Source organism: Trachypithecus francoisi, unplaced genomic scaffold (genome assembly GCF_009764315.1).
Source record: "Trachypithecus francoisi isolate TF-2019V2 unplaced genomic scaffold, Tfra_2.0 Lachesis_group8, whole genome shotgun sequence".
NCBI classification, from domain to species: Eukaryota; Metazoa; Chordata; class Mammalia; order Primates; family Cercopithecidae; genus Trachypithecus; species Trachypithecus francoisi.
The window spans coordinates 76,771,225-76,798,886 of record NW_022681473.1 but is presented as its reverse complement, the minus strand read 5'-3'; the positions used below and the strand labels follow the sequence as shown (position 1 = coordinate 76,798,886).

Here is a 27,662-nt window from a genome sequence, read left to right as displayed (position 1 = left end):
TGAAAGTTCCCAGGCAGCTGGACTGATGCAATTGATGGTTCCCAACTGCTGTGCCATGTGCTCTGGTCCTCCTTCCTTCTCAGCTGTTCGCAGATAGGCAGGCTGTGAGGTTAATCACGTCTCTATGCTGTAAAACTGAATCCTGATACACTCACTAAAGCCCTCGTGGTTATTTGTGCCCCATTTGAATTCCCATTTATATTCTCAAAATTTTTCAAAGTCTGAGATGCTCTCAGCAACTCAGCACATTCTAAACAGGATATTAAACTTTTAAAAAATATGTAAGGCTTAAAACTCTCTTCTAAATTCCAGACTTGGAACAGTTTAATTGATACCCACTCAGATGTTTTGAAACTTAACACATTCAAATCAGAATTATTAAAAGTTTTCATATGTACAATGATTACATGTCAACTAAAAAGGGGAAAAAAGGTTCTGCCACATTATAATACTTTTTTCCAACTGTTTATTTCTGTTATTTTGAAAGAACAATCAGATGGTACCTTTTTCAAAGATAGTCACATAAAAACTGAAACAAAATATAGATTAATTACATTTTTTGAAAATTGCATGATACACTATTATGAAATTTGTAGAAATTTTATGTGGAAAAAGAACAAGGGAAATCGAGTGAAATGCTTTGAAGACATCTATGACATAGAATGCTCTGCTCTTCCTCACCTTCCATTCACTTTTTAACCCTCTCCAATCTGCCTTTTCCACCATCCTCTGAAATTGTTCTCACAAAGGTCACCAGTGACTTTCCAATTGCAAATCCAATGGGAGTTTTCTGGACCTCAGTTTACCTGATTAATTTGAGGCATTCGATGTTATTAATCAGTAGCACTCCTTCTGCAACTTTCTTTCTTTCTTTCGTTGTTTTTTGCTTTTTGAGATGGAGTCTCACTGTGTCACCCAGGCTAGAGTGTAGTGGCGTGATCTCGGCTTGTTGCAACCTCTGTCTCTGGGTTCAAGCAATTCCCCTGCCTCAGCCTCCTGAGTAGCTGGGGCTACAGGCACACGCCACCATGTCTGCGCCTGGCTAATTGTTGAGTTTTTTTTTTTTTTTTTTTAGTAGAGATGGTGTTTCACCATATTTGTCAGGCTGGTCTCAAACTTCTGACCTCAGGTGATCCACCTGCCTCGGCCTCCGAAAATGCTTAGATTACAGGCATGAGCCACAAAGCCTGGCCACAACTTTCTAGTCTCAGTGTTGTCACAACCAGTTTCCAGCTTCTCTGACTCTTCTTAGCTACCCTGATGTCCTGTCACTCCCTGCCTCTTCCCCAGTGTTCAGCCTATGGTCCACTTCCCTTCTCACACTTCCCACTCTCCTAGGAAGATACCGCCCAAGATCATTGCCTCCCCTCTCACCACAACCTACATCTCTATCCAAAAACTCTTGATACTTTAGTTCAGATTGTTTTTAGCTATTTTACCGCAGAGTTGGAATTTAAGAGTCTGGAGCTTGCAAATACAAACTTTCATTGCACTTAATTGCTGCTGTTCGGTGAAGTCTCATTACCTTTTCCCTGGGTGGCTGCTATATTCCTGACTGGTTTCTCTATCCCTCATCTCATTTCAGATCCATTCTCAATATTCCTTTAGAATACTTTCTAAAACGTGGAAATCTGAGTTTCCACTTCCGCTATTGGCAGAATAGTCCCTATCAGACCAACTCTTCCACAAATATAAACAGTAGACTATTGAGAAAAAAAACACCAATACAAACCTGAAGGCTATGGAGAAGAACAAAAAACAAATGCTAGACAAGAGTCAGCATGTGGACAAAAAGAATATCATGTGAAATTTGCATTTTATATATATGTGTGTGTATATATATACACACACACACACAGAGATATATATATATATAAATATATATGTGTGTGTGTGTGTGTATATATATATATATATATTTGCCTGAGGGCAGACCCCAGTCAGTACTAAGCAGGGCAGCAGCTAAAATACAGATAGATGCAGTCTTATCAAATAGAAGAACAAGAGGGAAGCATTCAGGGTAACTATAGCAGCTGTAAATTGGGATCAAGGGCAGGAGGATCCAAGAAAGGAAAAAACAACAGAAAGGGAGCCCAAAATTTTATGTATAAAACTCTGCGTAAGGCTCTGGCAATTCCCTGAACTATGCATGTGTGAGACAGACTTCAAGCAGCCCAACTAAGGCCAAACAACTCAACAGAGGTTTCACTTGGTGTCTATTTTAGTGCGAGATAGAGATTGAATTTAGCCATGTTAATTAATTACTGGCTAAAACAAACAAACAAAAATAACACTTTTTGGATGAATGTAACAAAAAACAGAATCCCTACAACATATCACTCACAATGTCCAAGACGTAATTCAAAATTATTATAAAGAAACAGGGAAACATGACTCATATTTAAGAGAAAGGGTTAATAGAAACAAGCTCTGAGATGAACCATATGTGGGAATTAGCTGGCAAGAATGTTAAAGTAGTTATTATAACTGTGGTTAAAGACATAAGAAGAATAGGCTTCTAATGAATTAACAAATAGGAAATTACATTAGAGAAACAGAAATTTAAAAAAAGAACCAAATGGAATTGAATCATATACAAAAATGCAATATGAGAAATAAAAAATTCCGTGATTGAACTTCACAGTAAATTGTAGGTGACACAAGAAAGGGTCAGTGAACTTGAAGAGTGGTCAGTAGAAATCACTGACTTGCAGAACAGAGAGAAGAAAAATTGGAAAATAAATGAACAGAGCCTCAGGGAAAGTGGGCCAATATCAAAGGCCTAACGTGTGGAATTGGTGTCCCAAAGACTAGAAGCTGGAAAATGGGGCAGAAAACATTTTTGAAGAAATGATATCTAAAAGCTTTCCAAATTTAATGAAATGCATATGTTCTCAGATTTAAGAAGCTCGATGAATCCCCAACAGGATAAATACAAAGATAACCATCACATAACTCAGTAGTAAACAACAATAACAACAATGACAACAAAGCCTATGGTTATGTCTGTAATCTTTTGGTGCAAAACCTTCTTGTCTTTTCCTGCTTATCACCACCCTCTTTCTTATTTTCACTAATCTGGAGATGCATATACAAAAACATTTTAAAATCCACTTTTTGACCAGGTGCAATGGCTCACACCTGTAATCCCAACACTTTGAGAGGCTGAGGCGGGAGGAGCGCTTGAGCCCAGGAGTTCAAGACGTGTCTGGACAACATAGGGAAACCCCGTCTCTGCAAAAATAAAAAAATTAGCTGGGCATGGTGGCACATGCTTGTGGTCTGAGCTACTGACCACTGAGCTACTGAAGTGGGAGGATTGCTTGGGCCTAGGAGGTTGAGGCTGCAGTGAGCTGAGATCATGCCACTACACTCCAGCCTGGGTGACAGAGCTGGACCCTGTCACACTCACACACATACACACTCCACTTCTTTTCTAATCATGGTGTATAGATGCAAGCAATGTTGTTGGTTCTATGACAATACTTTTAAAACTACAAAAACAAGTTTGAAAGTGACATGATGTGAAAAAGAATGAAATCATGTTGTCATAGCCACATGGATGCAGCTGGTGGCTACTATCCTAAGTGAAATAACTCAGAAACAGAAAATCTAATACTGCATGTTCTCACTTATAAGTGGAGGCTAATCAATGGGTACACATGCACATAAAGATGGAGATATTAGATACTGGAGACTCCAAAAGGGAGGAGGATGGAAGGAGGCCAGAGTTGAAAAACCACCTGTTGGAAGTTTTGGGGTACTATGTTCACTCTTTGGGTGATGTGTTCACTTGAAGCCCAAATGCCAGCATTATGCAGTTTCCCCATGTAACAAACCTGCACATATACCCCATATATGTATAATAATACAAAGTACATTAAAATATTTCTATATAAAAATAATTTAAAAAGAAAGTCATGTGGTAGAAAGGGATGAGATTCCTTATAAGCTAATTACATATACAATACTCTCCTGCCCTTTTTTATTTATGATAATTCAATCATTTCTTAATTAATTTATTCATCTAATCATGAAACCTGTTTAGTCACCTACTTGGGGGCAGGTCCTGAGGATGTGATGACAAATAAGGACATCTTTACCCTTTAGAACTCATCATGTAATGGTCCATATTGGTCACTTTGGGATTCTGGTACTTCTAAAAATAACATTATTTTTACTTCTTATTACAAAAATCATACATGGGACATTTAGAAGATATAGGAGAGCAAAGGTAAGAGAATGCACTGTGCATTAATTATTCATTGAGCACTTATTTTGTGCCATTGACTATCCTTATTGCTGGAAGCACAGCATTTAAAAAAAAAAAACAAAAACGTTTCTCCCACTCTAACAGATGAGTCACATAAGGGGAAAACAAACAAATGCATCATCTATTAGAGTGGGAGAACTTGTTTTTGTAGTTTTAAAAGTATTGTCATAGAACCAACAATATCGCTTGCATCTATACACCATGATTAGAAAGGAAGTGGAGAGTGTGTATATATGTGAGAGAGAGAGATAATATTTAGAATGCCAAAAGTGGCACTTCAAGGAAGGCTTTTTTAATTAAAAAAAATTTAGCTCATTCTAGATACTTTAGAAATTACCTTTGAGTAGCAAATGTTAAGGACATACGTATTTTGCACATATATTCCTTATTTATAGTTAACCATATGTTATTTTTTACCTGCAGAATACTAAAACATATTCTACCTATGTGCCATCTAAGTTTTGTGGCAGAGTCTTTTTATGGGGGCCAAACAATTCTTGACCAATTTTTAAAGCCCTGAAATAGCTCAGTGTTTTGAGGTTATTTTGGTGGAGTATGAATTTACTTCTTTGTCGTTTGGAGAAGGCGCACAGTACTATTATGAACAGAGAAGAGCTGTATGAAAGCTGATCTTCCAGCATCTATCATCTCCTTTTAGTCTAATGAGATACTGCCATTATCTCCTGATGAAATATTGTTCTATAAAACCTTACCCAGTCATATGATTTCTGCAGATCTTACAGGAGCAATCTGAGCTCAAGCAATATTAATTACTATTTCATTTGTCCATTTGTCTGTGTATAATCACGTATTTTAATGATCTTCTATTTCCTGTGGCTTGTGTAGACTTGGAGACTAATTCAAAAGAGTTGAATTTTTTTGGATATGTTTAGTTGAATGTGCAGTTCTCTTTTGAAGCATCCTGTCTCCAAATCCTGTTTTGAAAAGAGTGCTGATGAGTAGCACACTACCTGGCATATTGTGAGTGTGCAATAAAATCATGCCTTTTCAGCAGACCTTAACTAAAGAGTTAATTTTATTTATTTAAATCCACCTTTCAAATGACTCTCATTCTGTTTTGTCAGTGGTTGACGAGGGTAAAGGCACTTGAGGATGTACAACACACAGGACAGGGGAGCAAGCCTTTCTCAGTGCGGAGAACTAGGATAAACTTTTGCTCATAAAGGGTTACATGAATGACAAAGGATCACAGCATTATGGGAGGATACTACACACCTGTTCTTCAGGGAGTATGTTGGACATCCCTGTTCCTTCCTCACCTGGCAGGTATGTTTTGAGGTGCTCCCAGCCACACTACCCTGAATTCCCATATCTGGGTTGCCCTCTATGCCAGCCTCTCCTCTTAGCCTTGAATTTAGCTTTGTTGCTTAAGGCAAGTCACTTCCCTCTCTGGGTGTGTTTCTTCTGAAAATGGATGGGGTTGAACTAGATGAGAGCCAGGGTGGCTTCAACTGATGTGTGGTGGCCCTCTGCCCTGCTTACTTTCATCTCCATGGCTCCAAGGTGGCTCACAAACACAAATCTTCAGCCCCTTGGATTGGGTTCAAGGGAGTGCTATCAGGAACTCATGGGAGAGACAGGAATCTTTTCAGAAACCTCAGCCTGTCCTCTTTTTCCTGAAACGGGCCCTTGTTGACAGTAGTCACTGTCCGTGCTGTTTAGCCTAAGGAAGGTGACAGTGGGTGGGCCACCTCAGGCCATATGGAGGAAGGCCTGGCACAGAAACAAGGCCAGGCAGGCTGTGGTTAGTCTGAATTTAGCTGTAGCCTCAGAATCAGGGGACTTGGGCTTGACAGCTGACATTAAATGATACACAACTCTGGTTAGGTCACTTAACCCAAATTTTATCTCTTCATCTGTAGATTGCTTGAAGACCAAATTAAGGAGCTCATTCAACAAATACATTAAAAAAAAAAAAGATAATATAAGCCATAAGGCACATACGAATCACTTGGGAATCTTGATAAAATGCAAATTTTGGTTTGGTAGATCTGGAGTGGGGCTAAAAATTCTGCATTTCTAACAAGCTCCAGGGTGAACCTAGCTGATACTGCTGCTGCTTGAGTGTTCATCTATCCTGATGAACAAGGATAGAAACCATTAAAATAGTTGAAAATGAAAATAACAGTGAATTATCTAAACCCCACCACCCTCACACTACTTTCACATCTGATATTTTTCAGTTACCTAATAAACATTTTCCATGTTTCTACAGATTCTATGGACTACAAAGTTTCTGTAATTATTATTATTGAGTAGCTACACAATATGCCATAGTGTTGAAATAGCATCATTTATCCAGTTGCTTCCCTCACACTGGACCAGTGAGTCCCAGGAAGTGGCTGCAAGGAAGCAGTGTGTTTCTGGGACAGCCCAAGGGCATTTCTTACTTCCTCCTGTTCCTCCCTAGGATCAATCTGTAGGAGTAAACTGGCTCAAGACTGTGAACATCTTCATGAACTCCTGTTACTTTTGACTTCGTATTTTCCAAAAGGCCAACAAAATTATAGATAGGTACATATTTTGATTATTAAAAATACGTGTTTCCTTGTACACTGTTGGTAAGAATGCAAAATGGTGCAGCTGCTATGGAAAACAGTATGGAGTTTCCTCAAAAAGTTAAAAATAGAATTATCATGTGATCTAGTAATCCCACTTCTGGGTATTTAGTGAAAAGAATTGAAATCAAGATCTTGCACTATGTTCATTGCAGCATTATTCACAATAGCCGACATGTGGAAACAACCTAAATGTCTGTTGATAAAGGAGTAGATAAAGAAAATGTGTCATATACATACAATGGAATATTTTTCAGCCTTAAAGGGAAGGAAATCCTGCCATATGCAACAACATGAATGAATCTTGAGGACATTATGCTAAGTGGCATAAGCCAGTCACAGGACAAATACTGCATGATTCCCACTGACATGAGGAATCTGAAGTAGTCAAACTTGTAGGAGCAGAGAGTAGATGGTGGTTGCCAGGCACTAGGGGGAGGAAAAAATAGAGTTGCTATTCAACTGGGTATAAAGTTTCAGTTATGCAGCTGAATAAGTTCTAGAGGACTGCTCTACAACATTGTACTTACTGTTAAAAATACTGCACTGTGCACTTAAAAATTTGTTAAGGCTGGCGTGGTGGCTCATATAGGAAATCCCAGCATTTTGGGAGGTTAAGGCAGGTGGATCCCTTCAGCCCAGGAGCTTGAGACCAGTCTGGGCAACCTAGAGGGACTCTGTCTCTATGACAGATACAAAAATTATCTGGGCATGGTGGTACGCACCTGTAGTCTCAGCTACTCGGGAAGCTGAGATGGGAGGACTGCTAGGGCCCAAGAGGTCGAGGCTACAGGGAGCCATGATGGCACAGTGCGCTCCAGCCTGGGTGACAGAGTGATACCCTGTCTCAAAAAACCCAAAAAATTGTTAAGAGGATAGATCTCATGTTAAGTGCTCTTACCACAATTTTTAAAAAGTTCCTTATAGAAAAGTATTCTTAAAATGACAGTTTCCCTAACACCACTGCTAACATTTTGATTGTTTTTTTAATCATTAATTTGTTCAATAAACATTTATTATACACTTAGAATGTGCCAGGTTCAGTGTTATATATGGGGATGCTGCAGCGAACAGTTATTCTTTATAGGCATATGTGCAACATTATCCATCAGTCAATCTATATAACAAAAAGTGTATGCAATACAAAAATAAACATGTACATATATACTACAAGATGTTTTTATTTGTGTTTTATGTGAATAGCGAGACCAAAAAAACCATTAATTGGGCCCGGTGTAGGCCAGCAATGGTATTCTGTCCCCTGGATGTACACAAATAAGAAAAATGATGTAGCCCATTCCTTTTAGGCATCTTAAAGTATACCAAAGTTTGTAACAGCCAGGTAGGCACACAACAGAGAATGAGTTCCCTGACATCAGCGGGAATCTATCATGGGGTAAAGTGGACGGAAACCTCGCCCTGCTGCTTACTGCTTGTTGCTCTTCAGGCACTATTTAATTTCTCGGTGCTTTAATTTATATAGAGATACAAATGTCATCTCTGGTTGTGGCTGAGAAGAATGAATGAAATAACGTACCTAAAATGTTCACAGGGCCTAGCATATGGCAAGCGCTTCCTAAATAGACATTGCTTTTGTTGTCATAAGTGCTAGTGATAGAGGACCTTGGGTTTGGGCCTTATTGTGCCACTAACCAGCAGTGTTATTTTGGGCAGCAGTGCTGTCCCTGGACCTCAGCCCTCCCTCTGGGAAACGCAGAGCATGGAGGAAAGTGGTAGTTCAGCGTTTGGAGATTCGTGGCAAACTATTGGGCACAACTCGTTGAAATCTTCCGGAGTTGGCGAGGCACTGCGGGGCGATTACAGGGGGCGCAACCTCGCAGTCCCGGCCACAACCTCCCCGAGCCCGCCGAGCCAGCCTCCAGCCTCTAAGGTGCCCCAGGGTGGCGCAGGGGCAGGCAGCTGGGCGCACGCGGAGGGCGCAGCCTCAGGGGGATCCTGGGCGAAGAGCTGAGAGTGGCGCTGGTGGGGGCCTTTGAGGGGCCGCAGCCGAGCCCATGGCTTCGGGCTTTGATGAAAACAATAGCTGCAAGGTTTGGTTTCCTCGGGACAAGGGTGGAGGAAGGTGCTGGAACCCTTCCCCTTCCAATCCTGGTGTGGCCTTCTGACTGGCAGACAATACTAGAGGTATTAGCTTTCCTCTTGCCTCCGCCCCCTCGGTCTCGAAAGGTCCTGGAGCCCTTCCCTGCAAGGTAATCGTGCACCTGAGAAATCCCAGTGGTGCCTTGTTCTCTCTACAAAGGCAATGAATGCCCAGCACAATTGGCATGGAGTTGGCTCTCAAGATAATTGTTGAATGAATGAATGAATGAGTGAGTGAATGAATGTCATCATTAGGGGTGGGCCTAGGGCACCAGCAAGATCAGGAGATCTCATCTTTCATCCTCACCTTCCTTGTTCACTCCATTTGTTCACATCTGTACAGAATTTTCACCGTTGTGTTGGTCACAGCGGGTTGGTGTAAAGGGGTCATGTTTTCAGGTAAGAGCAGCATTGCATAGTGAGCAGAAACCCCAGCTGAGTGGGACTTCTCAGTTCTGTGTCCCCACCTTGGGGACTCAGACATCTATTCCTGCCTTCTATTAAGCTTGACAGCAAACTCAACAGATGTAAATATTGACACTTTCTGGAAAAGTGTGAAGGAATTTGTTAAAGAGAAGCTTAAAGGGAGGCAGACGTTGCGAGGCTTTTTATGCCTTTCAGGGTAACTTCAGGACTTCAGGATGGTTTAATATGTTTCAACTCAGCATATGACCTAATGATTCATTTCTTCTTAGAAGCTGAGTCTGAAAGGAGTGAGGTTTTTAGCTGGCGTTTTATTTTGTGTCTGCTTGTGGCAGGAAATAACAGGTTCATATGTGACTCTCCACCTCCTGAGGCTAGAGCAAGAGGGTCAATGATGTGCCCGTAGGAAGAGCACCATACGTTTGAATGGTGCCTTATCACCGTCCTGGGCTTTCACATGCTTTATCATGCTTAAAACCCATAGCCCTGTGGAATAGCCAGAAAGAGATTATTATTCCAGTTTTCCAGCGTTGTTACTTCAGTTATTGAATAGCCACTATGTGCTGAATGTTAGACGTACAAAGAAGTAAGGCCTATCTCTGCCTTTAGCACACGGTCTAGTGAAAGAGAAAGATATGCACATGGATCACTCTGATATGACGTGTTACCTGATAGGGTAGATCAAACCCAACATCTGTTTTTGAAAATAAAGGTTTTTTTGTTTTTGTTTTGTTGTTATTTCAAGACAGGGTCTAACTCTGTCCCCCAGACTGAAGTGCATCATACCTTGTGACGCACAAAGTCATACCTTGTGACCTGTATAACCATAGCTCACTGCAGCCTCTAACACTCAGACTCAAGGGATCTTCCCGTCTCAGCCTCCCAAGTAGCTGGGACTACAGATATGCACCACCAGGCCCTGCTAATTAGAACTTTTTTTTTTTTTTGTGGACATGGATCTCAATATGTTGCTCAGGCTAGTCTTAAATTTTGGCCTCAAGCAATCCTCCTGCCTTAGCCTCCCAAGATACTGGGATTACAGGCATGAGCCACCATGTCTGGCCCAACGGTAAAGTTTTACTGGGACACAGCTATACTCATTTATTTCTATGTTGTCCGTGGATGCTTTTGTGCTACAATGGCAGAGTTTAATATAATAGTTGTGACCGAGGCTATCTGGCCTACAGAGCCTAAAATTTTGACTATCGAACCTTTATAGAAAAAGTTTGCTAACCCGTAGAATAGAGGAATAATGCTCAGGTGGGTGGGCATTTAGAGTTGGGGTACATAGCACCACCTGGGGGTTGAGAAAGGCTTCCTGGGAAAGGCACTGCTTGAGCTAGGAACTGAAGGGTAAGACTTGTGGGAGTTAGAAGGATAAGATGGGTACTCCAGGCAAAGGAAAGCCAAGGGCCTAGACAACAGAATGATACATAGGGAGAACCACAAGCAGTTTATGATTACTAGGATACAACATGCAAGATGGGGATGGAAGCCGATGAGGAAATCAGTCTTGACTTGGGTGATTTGCTGGAGGTGGTGTGTCTAGGTGGGGCAGGACTAAAATCCAGGTTTTCTAACTGGCAGTCCTATGTGCTTATCACAACAGCAAGGACAGCAAATACACAGAAACCATGTTGTCATTCCTTCAACCTAGGTCCACAGTGACCAGTGCTGACTGAGCACAGAACTCTTTCCTGCAGCTTTATTTGTACTCCAGGTGGCTACTATTTGTCAGAGTGAGTGTGCATGTTCAGACCTATATGCTATCCCTAATTTACCTCATTCCAGCCATAGTGAGAAGGTTTTAGATTTATTTTTCTCTGGATCTATTAGAAAAAGCCTTCAGAAGCAAAAGCTACCAATTCAAACAGTCCCATTTCAGCACATTCTAAATTATTGCTTACCCTGCCTATGCCAGGTCATACACCAGGTGGTTTACACACTTTATCTCTCTTAATCCTCACTTCAAGGTCATGAGAGAGGTAGAATAAATAAGTCATTTACCCAGGGGTCTGGAAGTAAGCATTTTAATTGTTCAAAAAGATTTTAAAAGATTATATGTTAAAAATTACGATACTTAAGGAACAACTTGGTGTTGTGGTACTGTATAGGGCTGGGTTGTAAATGACCAGTGGGCATGCCAGAGGCTCAGCCCCTACAACATCCATAGTGGGATATGAACCATTATGAGTGATTGCAGTGACCTTGTGACCCGTAGCTTGTAAAATAGAAGGTGGGATGATTATTTTTTGTTTATAGTTTGCTGGATATCACGTTTTTTATATCTTTTTTTTTTTGAGACGGAGTCTCGCTCTCACCCAGGCTGGAGTGCAGTGGTGCGATCTCGGCTCACTGCAAGCTCCGCCTCCTGGGTTCATGCCACTCTCCTGCCTCAGCCTCCCGAGTAGCTGGAACCACAGACGCCCGCCACCACACCTGGCTAATTTTTTGTATTTTTAGTAGAGACGGGGTTTCACCGTGTTAGCCAGGATGGTCTCAATCTTCTGACCTCATGATCGTCCCGCCTCAGCCTCCCAAAGTGCTGGGATTACAGGCGTGAACCACCGCGCCCGGCCACTTTTTTTTATATCTTTTAACTGTGCTTGTGGAAATTGACATTAGACATGCATTCCTTAATCCATGTAATAGGTAAGAACATATAGATAAACAAAGGGCAGTGGGGAGGGGAAAGAAAAAAGAAAGGTAGGAAGGAAGGAAAGAAGGAAAAATATATCCAGAAGATACAAGACCTGGATCAAACGGTAGCAGGAAAAGTTCTTTTGAAGATATCTAAATGTTGGAAATATCATTCATCCAGGACAGGTGAGGTCCTGGAATTCTAGTGAGCAATTTCCCTCTGTGCTGTTATTTTTCATATTTTGGAAAGAAGAGCACTAAGGCTTGAAGAGGTTAGATAGCTTGCCTGTGCTACTTAGTAGTAGACCCAGAATTTCCACAGTGGCCTTCCAGAGTTGACAATCCAAGATCTTAACTACGATTATATTCATCTTTGATCCTTGGGAAGAAGGGAAGATATTTTCAATTCAGACTTGAAAACATAAAGTAGCTGAATGAAGTAGTGTGGAATTAGCAGAGAGCAGAAAAAGCAAGCACCAATCTGTGTCTTGATGTCATGTTTAAATCTTTTTTTTCTTTTTTTTTTTTGAGATGGAGTCTCGCTCTGTCACCCAGGCTGGAGTGCAGTGGCCGGATCTCAGCTCACTGCAAGCTCCGCCTCCCGGGTTCACGCCATTCTCCTGCCTCAGCCTCCCGAGTAGCTGGGACTACAGGCGCCCGCCACCTCGCCCGGCTAGTTTTTTGTATTTTTTAGTAGAGACGGGGTTTCACCGTGTTCGCCAGGATGGTCTCGATCTCCTGACCTCGTGATCCACCCGTCTCGGCCTCCCAAAGTGCTGGAATTACAGGCTTGAGCCACCGTGCCCGGCCTATGTTTAAATCTTGCTTTGGGTTTTTTTTTTTTTTTTTTTTTAACTGTCTTTCTAGAAAAGACATAGGTAGTAGCATTAGGTACACTAATCCTTTCTCCTCAGTTATCCACATCTGGAAGTAGTTTGATAGCTAGATATATGATATCATCATGCCTGTTACCTGTCATCTGTTGGCAGCTCACCAATTATCCAATTTCTAGGGCATCTCTCTTTAATATCTATTTCAGAAGTCTTGGGCTGACAGAAAGCCAGTTACACCTGAAGTGGCTGAAGCTTGAGTGAGGACCCTTATCTAGGTCAGCCAAAGATGAGAATGAGAAAAGCTGAGTAACAGGTCTTAAGAAAGAAAAAATTAAGTACCAATGCCTTGTCCAAGGAAAGAGAAGACTCCAGCTGGGAGATATTGCCAAAGGTCAGAAGACATGCTGAGTGTAAATAGAGCAGTAGAAATTGGGAGTAAATAGATAAGGTTTTGGTTGGGGGCGGAGGGATGATGTAGAGAATGTCCCTATAGGGTCTGAGCACAGGTGGGTCAGTTTATAAGTACATAATCTTTCTAAATGAATATTCCAAGGGTCAACTTTATTTCAGTGAAAGAACACTCCACAAATTGCTTAGACACACTCCCATCTATCCGTCATTTATGTAGACATTCAGTAGACACTAATTGACAATCTACTCTGTGCTCAGCACCATTCTAGGCTCCAGGTAAGCAAAGATGAGCAACACCCAGTTTCTGCCTTGAAGGATCACCCATGCCTGGTTCAATAGAGACAGAGACAGAGATATGAGTTTCCCTTTTATCTATTTTCTCCCAGAAGTACCCTGGTTTTCATAAAGACCATGGCTTGACATGCTATACCATTACAATAATAATGTATAATTAGTGGAAAACCAAAGGAATGACTGGAAATTGCCTTTAGTTATGGGAACAGCTGGGCTTCTCAGGATAACACTGGAAAATACTGTACTATGTGAGCAAGGTCTGTAGGGTCCAGGTTTCTGTGGAGATACAGCTACTTCCCTTCCAAATGCCAACTTTAAATTCTGACATTTTGGCATTTATGTGAGTGACTGTAGGACTATATATGTAGGTGATTGGCCCTCTCAAGAGACTTTGGATTAGAACCTTCCTGGTTTTGATAAATGCACCTTCTTTTCCTCAAAGTCCTTTATAACTTTTTAGACCAGTGACCTCCCTTTTTAGCAGCTCCTTGGCTAGAAGGAGAAGACAGTCAATCTACCATTTTGACTGTAATTCAATTTGGTTTCAGGCACTTTTAATAATTTGGTATTCTGTTGTGAGATGAGGTATAGAGGCCACCTCTACTCTTTCAGTTCCGACAGCAGGAATAGAAAAGATGGTAGTTTTGTTCAAGCCAGCCATTCATTTATTCTCTAAACATTTATCATGTACTGTGCTGGGACAAGAGCTATGTTTGGTTCTTGGTATATAATGTACATAAAATAGGTGCATATTGGTCAATGTCTCCATGAGGTTTACTCTCCATCAGGTGTAGGGTGTCAGATATTTGGCAAATAACAAGTGTTAATAAGCAAAGGCTAGGCTGTTATGAATGTACAATAGTGGTTGGCCTAATTTGGATTGAGGGACAGGGAAGACCTCTTTAAGAAAGAGATAACAGGCTGGGCATGGTGGCTCATGCCTGTAATTCCAGCACTTTGGGATGCTGAGGTGGGTGGACCACCTGAGGTCAGGAGTTCGAGACCAGCCTGGCCAACATGGTGAAACCCCATCTCTACTAAAAATACAAAAGTTAGCTAGGCATGGTGGTGGGTGTCTGTAGTCCCAGCTGCTTGGGAGGTTGAAGCAGGAGAATTGCTTGAACCTGGGAGGCAGAGGTTGCAGTGAGCTGAGATCGCATCACTGCACTCCAGCCTGGGTGACAAGAGTGAAACTCCGTCTGTTTAAAAAAAAAAGAGAGAGAGAGACAATAATGCTGAAATTTGAAGGAGTGGGCACTAGCCAGGCAGAGTCTGGGAAAGAGATTCCAGGGAGAGGGAGCAGCATATGTGTAGACTCTGAGCTGAAAAGAAGAGGATGTCGCCTATACACTGTCAGAGACAAACACAGGTGTGCCATAGTCATGGTGGGGAAGAGTGGCACAAAATGAGCATGGTGAGGTGGCTCAGAGCCAGCCCATATAGGGCCCTGTAGCACCTGGTAAAGAGTGTGGATTTCATTCTGGGTACAGTGGGAAGTCGCAGGCAGGTGGCAAGCAGAGAAGTAGTATGATCTGCTTGCATTACAAAATATCTCTGAATTCTGTGTGCAGAATGACTCAGATATGCATTTAAGAAAAACAGTACATAGCCTGAGTCATCAAATGCATATTGCAAGGTGGGCAGAGAGCCTGAACATATGCTGGGCACATGCAAGCCACTTCCTCCCCTTGCCTCCCCCTACCAAATGTCCTGCCTCAGAGGCAGAATGCAGTTTGCAGAATGCAGTTTACAGAACTTGAAACCAAGTACAAAGTGTCTACAATTACAGGAGAGGAAAGCATTGAGGAGGAAATAATAAATCAAGTATTAAAGATCTCAACAACTTAGAGAACAAGATACCAGTCTTAAGTGAAAAGAACACATTTGGCATTAAGTATCTCAGGAAACATGTCCTTAGGGTCCTTTGACTTAGAAACATCTCTATTTTCAAAGAGGCATTTAGTCAGCTCCTTCCTTCATCTAACTCAATTTCCTACTTTCCTCCATCATAGACCATGCATTCTTTGGTTATCGGATTTGCCTTTGGATTTTTTTTTTAAGACAACTAAAAGCATCTTTTTAAAACTCTAGACTTTTCAGTGCCATTTGTCATTAGTTTCTCTTCCCAATTTAATTCATCGCTGAGGCCTCCCTTGGGGTAGTTTTTTTGTTTTGTTTTGTTTTGTTTTTTTTTAAGAAATAGGATCTCGCTTCATTGCCCAGGCTGGAGTGCAGTAGCATGATCTCAGCTCACTGCCGCCTCGACCTCCCAGGCTCAGGCGATCCTCCCGCCTCAGCCCCCCAAGTAGCTGGGACTACAGGTGCGAGCTTCCATACCTGGCTGATTTTTGTATGTTTTGTAGACACGGGGTTTTGCCATGTTGCCCAGGTTGGTCTCAAACTTCTTAGCTCATGCAATCTGCCCCCTTCAATCTCCGAGAGATCTGGTATTAGAGGCATGAGACACTACGCCTGGCTGGGGTAGTATTTTTTTTCTTGACTTGTTAAGAGTTAGCTTGATTCTCCCCTACCAGTGCCCCATGGGTGGGGTGTGGGGTTGGGGAAGGGATCAGCACAGGAATGCATGCTGGGCAGGCCAGGGTTTGTTGAAACAGGTAGGGTTTGAAGGTTGAGGGACAAATACTTCCCAACTTTACCCTATGAACATGGTAGCAGGTCAGCTGGGACTTGCACATATACTTTGTCTGCTGGGTGTGCCTGGAAGTAGAGTGATGCCCTGAAACCTGCATGACCTGGTGCTCAGAATACCTGGGCTTGGTTTCTAATCACTGCCTAGTCCAGTAACTCTGGGCCACAGATAAATTAACATAGATGAGTGCCCATGACTACCAGACAATATATATAAGTACTTCTGGGCACCCAGAGAGATGTGCCTTGTTTTCTCCACGTAGAGGCCAGGAAATGAAGGTTCAGAGAAGTGATATCCCCACCGCATGCAATTCCCTCTGCCTGGAAAGCCTCTGCTCACCCCATCCCCCTCTGCTGATGGAGTCAGTTTCTTTGTGTGGTCTCAGCATGTTTATTACATCTTCAGTGTGATACATATTTTCTTCACAAGACCTATCTTGCCAGGACAGGGGCCCATGAAGGAACAACAGCAGAGAACTGTAGCTCTGAAAGGTGCTCCGCTTCATTTGTCCTTTCCCCAGATAATGAGGAAAGGGACCCATAGCTATGGTCACGATGGAATTCTCAAAGAGACTCCTTCCTTATTGACTATATTCAACAGAAAATGAGTCCTTGGCATTCTGATCCTCAACAAAAAATATCGACATTAATATTTAGCATCCTTATATATCAAATAGACTCTAATGGGTTATGGGAGCTTTCTGAAATACTTTTTATACTATATTTCTTGAAGGAAATAAATAAGTTATAATAATTCACTTGTCCCATCTGGTTCAGTTTCGGCGGCCTTCTTCACTGTGATTGTTTTTAAAATCCATGGAAATAGAAGTGAAAACCCTTCTCCTCACTGCACTACTGACATTATAAACATTGACCTAGATTATAACCATTAGGTTCTCATTGAAATGAAATATTTGCCCTGGGGTTTAAATTCCTAACTTACTGTGTAAGATGAGCCTCCAATTAAAGACGACTTCTAATAAGAAAATCAGAGATTTGGTGTTAAAACATCCTCAAGTAATCTGTGGGGAACGTTACTTTTATATTTATAGCACTTACTATCATCTGATTTGAAGTAGAGTCTAGATCTATCTTCTCCAGGGAGAGCTCCTTGAGGACAAGGAATTTGCCTCTTTCATGTTATTTGGCACAGTTTTTAGCCCATAAGAGGCTCTCAGTAAATACTGGTTAAACAGAAATGAGAAAAAGGAGATGTTAAGCTCAAAGAGCAAGGTAAAACCATTCTGCTCTTTTTTTCTTTGACGGTGATGATGGCAAGAGTTACCATAAACTGGCCAGGTGTGATGGCTCACGCCATAATCCCAGCAACCAAAGCCCAGGGTAGGAGGATCACTTGAGGCCAGGAGTTTGAAACTAGACTGGGCAACAGCAAGACCCAGTATTTGTAACAAACAAACAAACAAAACTATCCAGGGGTGCACGCTTATCATTCTAGCTACTCAGGAGGCTGAGGCAGGAGGATTACTTGAGCCCAGGAGTTTGAGGCTGCAGTGAGCTTAGATTGTGCCACAGCACTCCAGCCTGAGTGACAGAGCAAGACTTTGTATCTCAATTAAATAAGTAAAATAAATAAAGAGTTACTATAACCTGAGTTGTTTACTATGTGCCAGGCACTGTGTCAAGTACTTTATGTTGGCCAGGCATGGTGGCTCACTCCTGTAATTCCAGCACATTGAAAGTAAGCCAAGTTGGGAGGATTTTTTGAGGCCAGGAGTTTCAGATCAGCCTGGGCAATATAGTGAGACCCTGTCTCTATCTAAGAAATTTAAAATAAAAAAGCACTTTATATGCAATAGTCCTTTTAACTCTTTAATTATATAAGGAATCCATTTTTCCTTTAAGCAGATGAGGGCCCAGAGTCATTAACTAAAGTATCCAAAGTTACCTGACTTAGAGGTGATTTTCCAAGATCTCAATTCAGGTCTCTCTACATCTTTTTAAACATTGTATTACCTTTCCAAATGAACCAATATTTATTGGCCATTTTATGCAAATAATTGGACCAAGTATTAAAAAATCATTTCTTATGTTCTTATTTCAGCTGGTTTGCAAAGCAGCCCTGCTGGGGCTTCTATAGGGTAAATGATGGGCTGAAGTTAAAGATATACATATGTATAAGATGTATAGGATGGCGTTTTGCTAACCCTGGAAAGTTAAAGAGAATTAGAAGTTTTCAATGTAACAATTCCAGGCAGGAAAGTGTTAGCATGTTATGAGGCATTTCCCTTCATCTGAGCCATTGAGCTTTTGCCAAGGCTTCAGGGTAGATGCTGCATTAGTGGAAGACGAATTTGATCCAAGAAGACATCTTCTCAATCCTTGTGTAAGATTAGTCTGAGTAGGAATCACTTGGTAACAATTTGAAATGGAGTTTGTTAGAAAAACAGAAAAACATAGCTTTGTCTGGGTTGAGCCCAGAAATGGGTGACAGATGTTAATGATGAGTGACTGAACAGATGATGTTTGGGGGAGAATTACAAAAAGGGTTTCTATCATGCAGAATCTAAACCTTAACCTTTCTGGCTGATGCTGAAAGGAGAGCTTGTTTATGAAACATGTTCTTACAAAACTATTCGGTGGATCGTGACAAAGATGAATGACCGGATACGATAATTTAAAACGGAGAATAAGGTAAATGGGAGTCCTTGTTTATGTGCATGTGTATATGTGTTTTCTTTTACAAAGGTCAATGCTGTATTAAAGAATGGGAAAGTTGAATAAGTCATTCCATTCTGCTTCTCTATTTTTTCCACTCCTCCCCTCCAAACTGGAAGGAATGAGCAGTATTTGATACTGTACCTTAAGGCTCAACAAATTATTAAAATACTATCACATATATACATCCTGAAATATCTGCCCTGTAATTACATTTGGAAAAGAAAAGTTTCCTGTACAAACTTAATTGGTAGTTTTAGTTGGGGTCTCTGAGACTTACTTCAAGTTTTAAGGAGTTTAAAAAGATCCCCATTTCAAAATAAATAAGAAACAAAGGCAGATTTTAAAAGTTGTGCAGCTACTGCCATAAACCTGTCCCCACTGTGAAGTGGGTACACTTCACAGAAAGATGAACAGTTAGTTGTGTTATACAAATTATATAGTTCCTGATAATTTGACTGAAATTATAGATGGACTGATCAGATGCATTTGTTAATTCATCTTCCTATCTGGCCATAATTGACATGAATTTGACTTACCTTCTACTAACTATAGCTGTGACTACACAATAGTACCAAACATCTGGTTAAAAAAGATGAATACAGGCCAGTCACGGTGGTTCACACCTGTAGTCCCAGCACTTTGGAAGGCCAAAGTGGGCCAATCACTTGAGCCCAGGAGTTTGAGAGCAGCCTGGGAAATATGCTGAAACCCCATCTCTATAAAAAATACAAAAATTAGCTGGGCATGGTAGTATGTGCTGGTGGTCCCAGTTACTCAGGAGGCTGAGGTGGGAGGCTGAGGTGGGAGGATCACTTAAGCCCAAAAGGTCAAGGCTGCAGTGAGCCAAGATCGCACCACTGCACTCCAGCCTGGCCAAGAGTGAGACCCTATTTAAAAAAAAAAAAAAAAAAAGATAAAGGATAAATACAGTCAAAAATCCAGATATTCTCAGTTTTGTATTCTAATATTAGTGAATGCCATTGAATTTATGATAGACATTGTGTATACAATAGGCTTATATGTCACAATAACCTTGCAAGGTGGATTTATTATCCTCATTTAATGAATGTGAAAGCAGAAGCCCAGAGAAGTGACACAGAAGGTCACATGTCAGTGAGTAGCAGGACCAGGATTTGTGCCCTGGTCTGTGGTATTCAAAATTTCTCTCACTTTCTAATATGCCAGACTGTCCTGGGTAGAATAGATGTTTAATTATTTGATTAAATCCTTATATTTGATTAAATCTTTATATGTTACTGTATATCAAAATGGAATGTGACTTAAAAGCCAGAATTCTCAAACTCATGATCTGAAGTCTCACTGTAATGCCATCAAAGAGTACTGGTAACTCTCTGTGTTATTGAAAGGGGAGGAAAAATACTAGATTCTTTCTTTGGCTTTGTCCTGAAGACAGCTCAATAGACAGGATGGTAATAACTGAATAAAATGTCAGCTTTGGGCAGGGCAGTGTACTAGAAGCTATGAGCATTAAAAACATAAATGAGATACCTTATAGCCTACAGAAGAGATAAGATATATACAGAATAGTGATGAGGAAGAAGGGCAGATATCAAGGGACATGAGAGTTTAGGGGAGAAAGATTTTAGCTATGGTGATTAGGCAAGGCTGCATAGAGGGGATGGCATCTGCAGTGTGAGCTTTGAAGTTGAAGACAGTGACCAGTCAAGGTTAGTCCTTCCTTCAGCTTGATTTTCCCTTCCTGTTCCTACTACCTCTCCTTCCCTACATTGCCAAACATGAAAGTGTCACCCTAGAAATGGATAAGCAATAAGACAGAAGGCACTGGTCCCTTGATACTGGGAACTGCCATGGGAGTTCTAGAATACTTACTCTCGTGTGATTATATAAGAGAGTGCCAGGAAAAATTGCAAAGGGTTTTGAAATGGGCAACAAAAAGATTCTTGGGTGTCCTGAGTAGCTTACCCAGCCAGGTTAACTCTACCATTCATTGTCTTTGAACTATTTTACAACTCTGTAAATTGTAGAGAACTGCTAGCAAGGCAAAGATGATTTCTTTTCCACATGCAAACAAATTCTGGCTGGGCACAATGGCTCACACCTGTAATCTCAGCACTTTGTGAGGTGGAGGCGGGCAGATCACTTGACGTCAGGAGTTTGAGACCAGCCTGGACAACCTGGTGAAACCTCATGCTACTAAAAATACAAAAATAAGCCAGGCATGGTGGTGCATGTCTATAATCCCAGCTACTTGGGAGGCTGAGACAGGAGAATTGCTTGAATCTGGGAGACAGAGGTTGCAGTGAGCCGAGATTGTGCCACTGTACTCCAGCCTGGGCGACAGAGTGAGATTCCGTTTCAAAAAAACAAAAACAAACAAACAAAAAGAAAGGAAGACAAATTCTGTCCATGAATTGATTACCCCCTTTACTCCCTCTCTATTTCTGCCCCTTGGAAAAAACCAGTTTTACATCTATTTGTAAATTCTCTTCAGTATTCCTCATTGACCTCTATAAGTGGGGTACTTTAAATTCTCCTTTGAGCTGGTAGTAATATCTTACTAGTTCCTTCATTAGTTAATGAGTTAAAATCTTTGACATGTATTCATTTTATATTTGTATGAGAGTAAATAATTTACCTTTATTTAAATTTTTTTAACAAGAAGAATATACTTTTATTTAAGCCACTGGTATGTTGGGCACAAAATATAGAATGCATGTATATATCTATATCTATATCTATCCATCTATTTTTATCTACCTGTCTATAATGATCACATTTCTGTGCTAAGTAGATAGCTCCTGCCATCCTACGTTAATTATTTCCATGAGGACCAGCATTGACTCTTAATCACCAAATCCAAAGATTTTTTTCTCAGTCTTCATTCATCCTTAATGAGAGATATAGTAGAATAATGTTTCTCCCAATCATGAGTCACAACCGATAAGTGGGTCAGAAATCAATCTAGTGGTTTACAGCCAGCATTAATAAGATTTATCATAGTGCATCACACACAGTAAGTATAATTTGTGAAGCTTTGGATTCAGATACTTACATGTATTAGTTTACTAGGGCTGCCATAGCACATTACCACAAACTGGGTGGCTTAGGACATTAGAAGTTTATTCTCTCATAGTTCTGGAGGGCAGAAGTCGGAAATCAAGGTGTGGCAAGGACTAAGCTCTCTTTGAAAGCTCTAGGGGAGAATCCTTTCTAGGCTCTTCTAACTTCTAGTGACTCCTGGCATTCCCTGGCTGGTGTTAGCATAACTGCAATCTCTGTTTTCATCTTCATGGCATCTTCTCTCTATGCTCTTTTCTGTCTCTTATAAGGACACAGTCATTGGATTTAGGCCCCACTTTAACCCACTGTGATCTTATCTTGATCTTTACCTAAATTATATCTGCAAAGACCCTATTTCCAGATAAGGCCACATTCCAAGGGTCAGTGTAGACATAAATTTTGGGGGACACTATTCAACCCACTCTCTCTCTCTATATATATATATAAATTCTTGATCACTATGTGAATTGTTTTTCCTATTATAAGAAGAGGTCTCAAAACTTTCAAAGATAAGACTAGAAGACCCCCAGTACCTTTTTCACTCTGATTCCAAGAAGCATTTAACATAGCCGGCTACATTTCCCTTTTTGGCAATAATAATAGTAATAATTAATGAGTATAAAATTTATCCAAGTAATTTTGCATGCAACAAATAATTCAATCGTATAAAGCCTTGGGAGGTGGGTTTTAATAATACGTCAGTTTTAAAGATTATCACACAGAGAGCTAAGCAGTCAGGATTCAATTCCAAACCCATGGTTTTCCATCATATCATGTTTATTTGGAACTTCATCTCTCTTTGCTTCCATGTTGCTGCATTGATCTGGTGTATCTGACTTGGCTGCATTTTCTGGCCTCTATTTTCTGCTTTCCATCTCGTAATATTGTCATTCCATCAACTCTCAGCCATGGCCAGCTCCTGCCCAATCTCATTCAATTTCTCACTTTCTACTTACAGGGATGGGGAAGACTTAATCCTATCTAGAAGGAGCCAGTGGACAGCAAAGACGGCAGAGAGAGAAAAGAGGGAGTGACAATGAAGTAAGGCTCCAGAGAGAGGACCAAGTGCCCCAGAGGAGGAATTCCCTTTCAGAAAGAGATAGACACCTCTTTCTGTGAGACATTTGGTCATTTTAACAAAGCAAGTAGTGATACCAGCAGAACCAGGAAGCTCCTGTCCCATTAGTTGGCTTTGGGTTCCCCAGTTTCTGGCCATGAGGCTTGATGTGAAAGCCCAGGTCTTGTCTCTTGGACAAGGTGCTCCATTTTACAGATCAAGTTCAGCACAGGAAAATAGGATGTTGTATCAGTCTTTTTTCACACTGCTATAAAGAACTGCTTGAGACTGGGTAATTTATAAAGGAAAGAGGTTTAATTAACTCACAGTTTGGCATGGCTGGGGACGGCCTCAGGAAACTTCCAGTCGTGGTGGAAGGCAAAGGGGAAGCGCACCTTCTTCACAAGGCAGTAGGAAGGAGCAGGAATGCAGGAAGAACTACCAAACACTTATAAAGTCATCAGATCTCGTGAGAACTCAATCACTATCACGAGAACAGCATGGGGGAAATTGCCCCCATGATTCAATTACCTCCACCTGGTCCCTTGACACGTGGGGGTTATGGGGATTACAATTCAAGATGAGATTTTGGGTGGGGACACAAGCAAACCATATCAGACATAGTGCGAAATATTTGGTTACGTAGTTAAGAAATGTGGGAAGGCACACAAAAAGAAAAGGAGAAACAAAAATCTAACACCCAGAAGACTTCCTCTTTGTCACCTCATTACCTGAGCTAATGACTCCCCAAAACTCAGAGAACACGTCAGGAATCCAGGACAGCTGTGCTCCTCAACCTGGAGGAGCTTTCAACAGGCACAGGAGTTGGACAATTACACACTGGTACCTTTCCCAGATGATTTATGGAATATCCTGTGGCAAATAAGGAAGACACAAGCTTCAACAAATTATTTCTTTAAGTCAGGACGTTTAAACAAGAACACATTGTTGAGGGGGCAATAAAACCATCAGAATGTGGCTCTGGCTTCTCTCTATCTTATTAGGCTTGAGGTAATTATCCAGGTAATTCAGGGAAAATAAACTGCCATTACCTGAATTATTCTGATAATTACCTGGCTGTTCTACTTCCCAGTGGTGGAGGGCCGGCTGTAAATGTCTCACAGGCTCAGTCTGATTACAGAAAACAGGCTTGGCAATTGAGGAGCCGGGGGTGGAACAGTGGAAGGAGTTGAGCGCAAATAATTAGGTGTTTTAGACCAAGCCGTGGCACATCCTACCTGCTTACTCCTGGTTAGCCACTTTATCTCACCGAACCAAAAGGCATTTTGAAGATGGCAAACTGTAAATTGCTAACTGGTTGTTCTGCTGAACCCTGATTAACCTTAATAGGGAGGTCACCAGGTTCAAGAGGCTGAAGAAGAGACCCAGAATCAGCAAAGGAGGTGCGGGGTTTTATTAAGGGCTTACACACAGAAGAGAAAGTCCAGTGGTGGTGGCCTGGACAACATAACCACATGGCCCAGTGGCATTGGGCTGAGCAGGAAAACTGCAACCACTTGCAAACAGCCTGCAATTTATATAGCATTTTCACTTAACACCTTCCCCTAATGACCTCCACCTGGCAACCTTCATTTAACCCAAAACTTAGGGCCTCAATCCCACGTACAGCCCGTGTTTCACTTCCATGGTTCGGGCCAGGGGCTCAGATGTTCTTCATAAACAAGGAATAATTTCTGGGTTGGCCACTCCCGAATTCCCTAGCTTGGAACACACATTCAGATGTGTCTGCCATACAGGGTCATTCTAAGGGTATGCTTAAGTTATTGCTATCAGGTGCATTTATCCTACACAGATACAATTTAAGCAATTATTAATCATATTTTTTCACTGGTATTATCAACAGCTGATGTAAACTTGTTCTGACATAAATATGGATAGAAATTTTATGCTTTATGCTGAGGTATGAGATTCCAGGTCAATGCTTCTTAATGTTAGCTGCCCATTAGACTCAACTGGGGAACTTTTCTTTTGGAGATGGAATCTCGCTGTGTTGTCCAGGCTGGAGTGCAGTGGCATGATCTCAGCTCACTGCAATGTCCGCCTCCCAAGTTCAAAAGGTTCTCAAGCCTCAACCTCTGAGTAGCTGGAATTACAGGTGTGCGCCACCACACCTGGCTAATATTTTTTTTTTTTTTTTTGTATTTTTAGTAGCGATGGAGTCTCACCATGTTGGCCAGGCTGGTCTCGAACTCCTGACCTCAAGCGATCCGCCCACCTCGGCTTCCCAAAATGCCAGATTTCAGGCGTGAGCCACCGCACCTGGCCTCAATTGGGGAACTTTTAAAAAATAGAGGATTTCCAGACCCAACACCAGATCAGTTAAATTTGAATCTCTAGGGTCGAGCTCCTGACTTTGGTATTTTTAAAAAGCTCTCCAGATGATTCTAACAGGCACAACCATTGCACATCAGAGAAAGAAGAGAAGGGAGATTTCTGTTACTGAATGGTCGTATTCAGGATTTGACATTTCTGATGGATAAGTCTCAGAGTGACAGGTGAAGCTGAGTGTTCAGCCTCTTCCCCCAGAGTTCTAGGCACAAGGGATCTATGATGGTTTGAATGTTTATGTCCCTCCAGAATTCATGTTGAACCATAATCCACAGTGCAACAGTATCAAGAGGTGTGGCCTTTAGGAGCTGATTAGGCCATGAAGGTTCATGGATGGTATCAGCACCCTTATAAAAGGACTTGAGGGAGTGCATTCAGCTCCTTTTTTGCTCCTTTCATTCCTTCCAACTTGTGGGAACACAGCATGGCCTCTGGAAGATGCAGCAACACAGCACCATTTTGGATGCAGAGACCACACCCTTGCAAGACACCAAACCTGCTAGTGCCTTGATTTTGGACTTCCAGCCTCCAGAACTATAAGAAATATATTTCTCTTCTTTATAAATGACCCAGTTTCAGGTATTTTCTTACTGCCATAGGAACAGACTAAGACAGGGCCCACATTGCCCCATCTCTGGATTTCAGAAGTCCCTGATATGAATGGCAGAAGAGGATTTTGCTGTGCCTCTCTGCTGAACTGTACACCACTCCCGTACAAAAAGGCCATGAGGCTGTGGCAGTGCCTGCTCTACATACCAGGTTTGTTTGAGTAACCAAAGGACTCATCAAAGCTGCTTAACTATTGCTAGTTGTTAGCAGAGATGGGCAGAAAGAATCATTTTCACTTCCTTATAATTTCCTAAAACTGCCTCTCCCAAGGATTAGGACCAGGCACATCCCCACCATGAGTGACCAGGGCTCTGTAAGGTGCATTTGTGCATCACATCAACACTTACTAAAAACAATGAGACAGTCTGCAAAAAGACATTACTTCATCCTGGCAGCAAGTTCCCAGGGGCAAACTTGCCATCTGCTAGGCAGGGCTAGGAACCAGAAAACTTTTGAAGCAATTCAGTTGGATCCTCCAGCTTTGAAGCATCTGGCTGGTAACTGTGCTATCAGCATGAAGTTACCTTCTCAGTTTCAAACACCCCAGTGTTGGAACCTGAAGATAGAATTCCTGTGGTCTAGACACAGATGCCTGCTACTAGGATTTACAGATGGGGCTCTCCTTTAAGTCCTAGGGGACACGGCTCAGAAATGATCATACAATCTCTCAACAATTTCTCAGGAATGACCAACAATCTCTCAGAATACAGCAAAACATCTGTTTCTTACGTGTGACTCCACCGAACACAGGCTGCCTTCCCCATACACATGTTTTTCTGGCGGGGATTGTATGACATGCGAATTCAAAGGACCATTTCTTTTGCCCCATGACAAGCCTTTGAGAGGGTGAAGTGCTTGGATTTAGAGTGATTCTCCTAGAGGATTTACCCCCAGTTGTTGAAATATAGCAAATACCAAGTGTCCACGATTTATTGTAAGACAATGAAGTGATTATTCCTTATGGAGTACTCCCTACACTCTGGAGAAAAGCAAACAATAGCATGTTTCCTTTCTTCCTCTTAGAAAATAGTCTGTTCAAATTCCTCTTGACTGCATAGAGGCTTGTTCTCTTTCAAGGTCCTGTTCAAATATTACCTCCCCTGTAAAGCCTTATAGGGCCTTCCTGAATAGAATCAACCATGCCTTATGTGGCAGCTTAGGTTTTGTTTTTGTTTTTGTTTTTTTAAAAAAAAAACCAACTTGATGCTCAGTAACTGTGTGTGTATGTGTGTGTGTTTTGTTCTTTTTTGTTTTGTTTTGTTTTGTTTTTTTGCTTTTTTGAGACAAGAGTTTCACTCTTGTCACCCAGGCTGGAGTGCAATGGTGCAATCTTGGCTCACTGCAACCTCCGCCTCCCGGGTTCAAGCAACTCTCCTGCCTCAGCCTCCCAAGTAGCTGGGATTACAGGCGCGTGCCCCCACACGTGGCTAAATTTTGTATTTTTGATAGAGACAGGGTTTCACTGTGTTAGGCAGACTGGTCTCAAACTCCTGACCTCAGGTGATCTGCCCGCCTTGGCCTCCCAAAGTGCTGGGATTACAGGCGTGAGCCACTGTGCCCAGCCAACATTGTGTAATATTATTTAGTTGTTCAGTATGTATGTCTGCCTCTCTTCCCTCCCACCCCTACTCCCAGTACACCGGACTATGAGCTCCTCAAAGACAGAAATAATGTAGGTGCACAGTAAATATGTGTGGAATTGAATGTGATTCCTGGGACAGTTA

At 41.6% G+C, this 27,662-nt stretch overlaps 1 pseudogene; it reads left to right on the top strand.

Annotated features, from left to right (window-relative positions):
- Nucleotides 1-8,572: 8,572 nt before the first annotated feature.
- LOC117081347 overlaps nt 8,573-27,662 on the top strand; it is a 43,852-nt pseudogene continuing 24,762 nt past the window's right edge.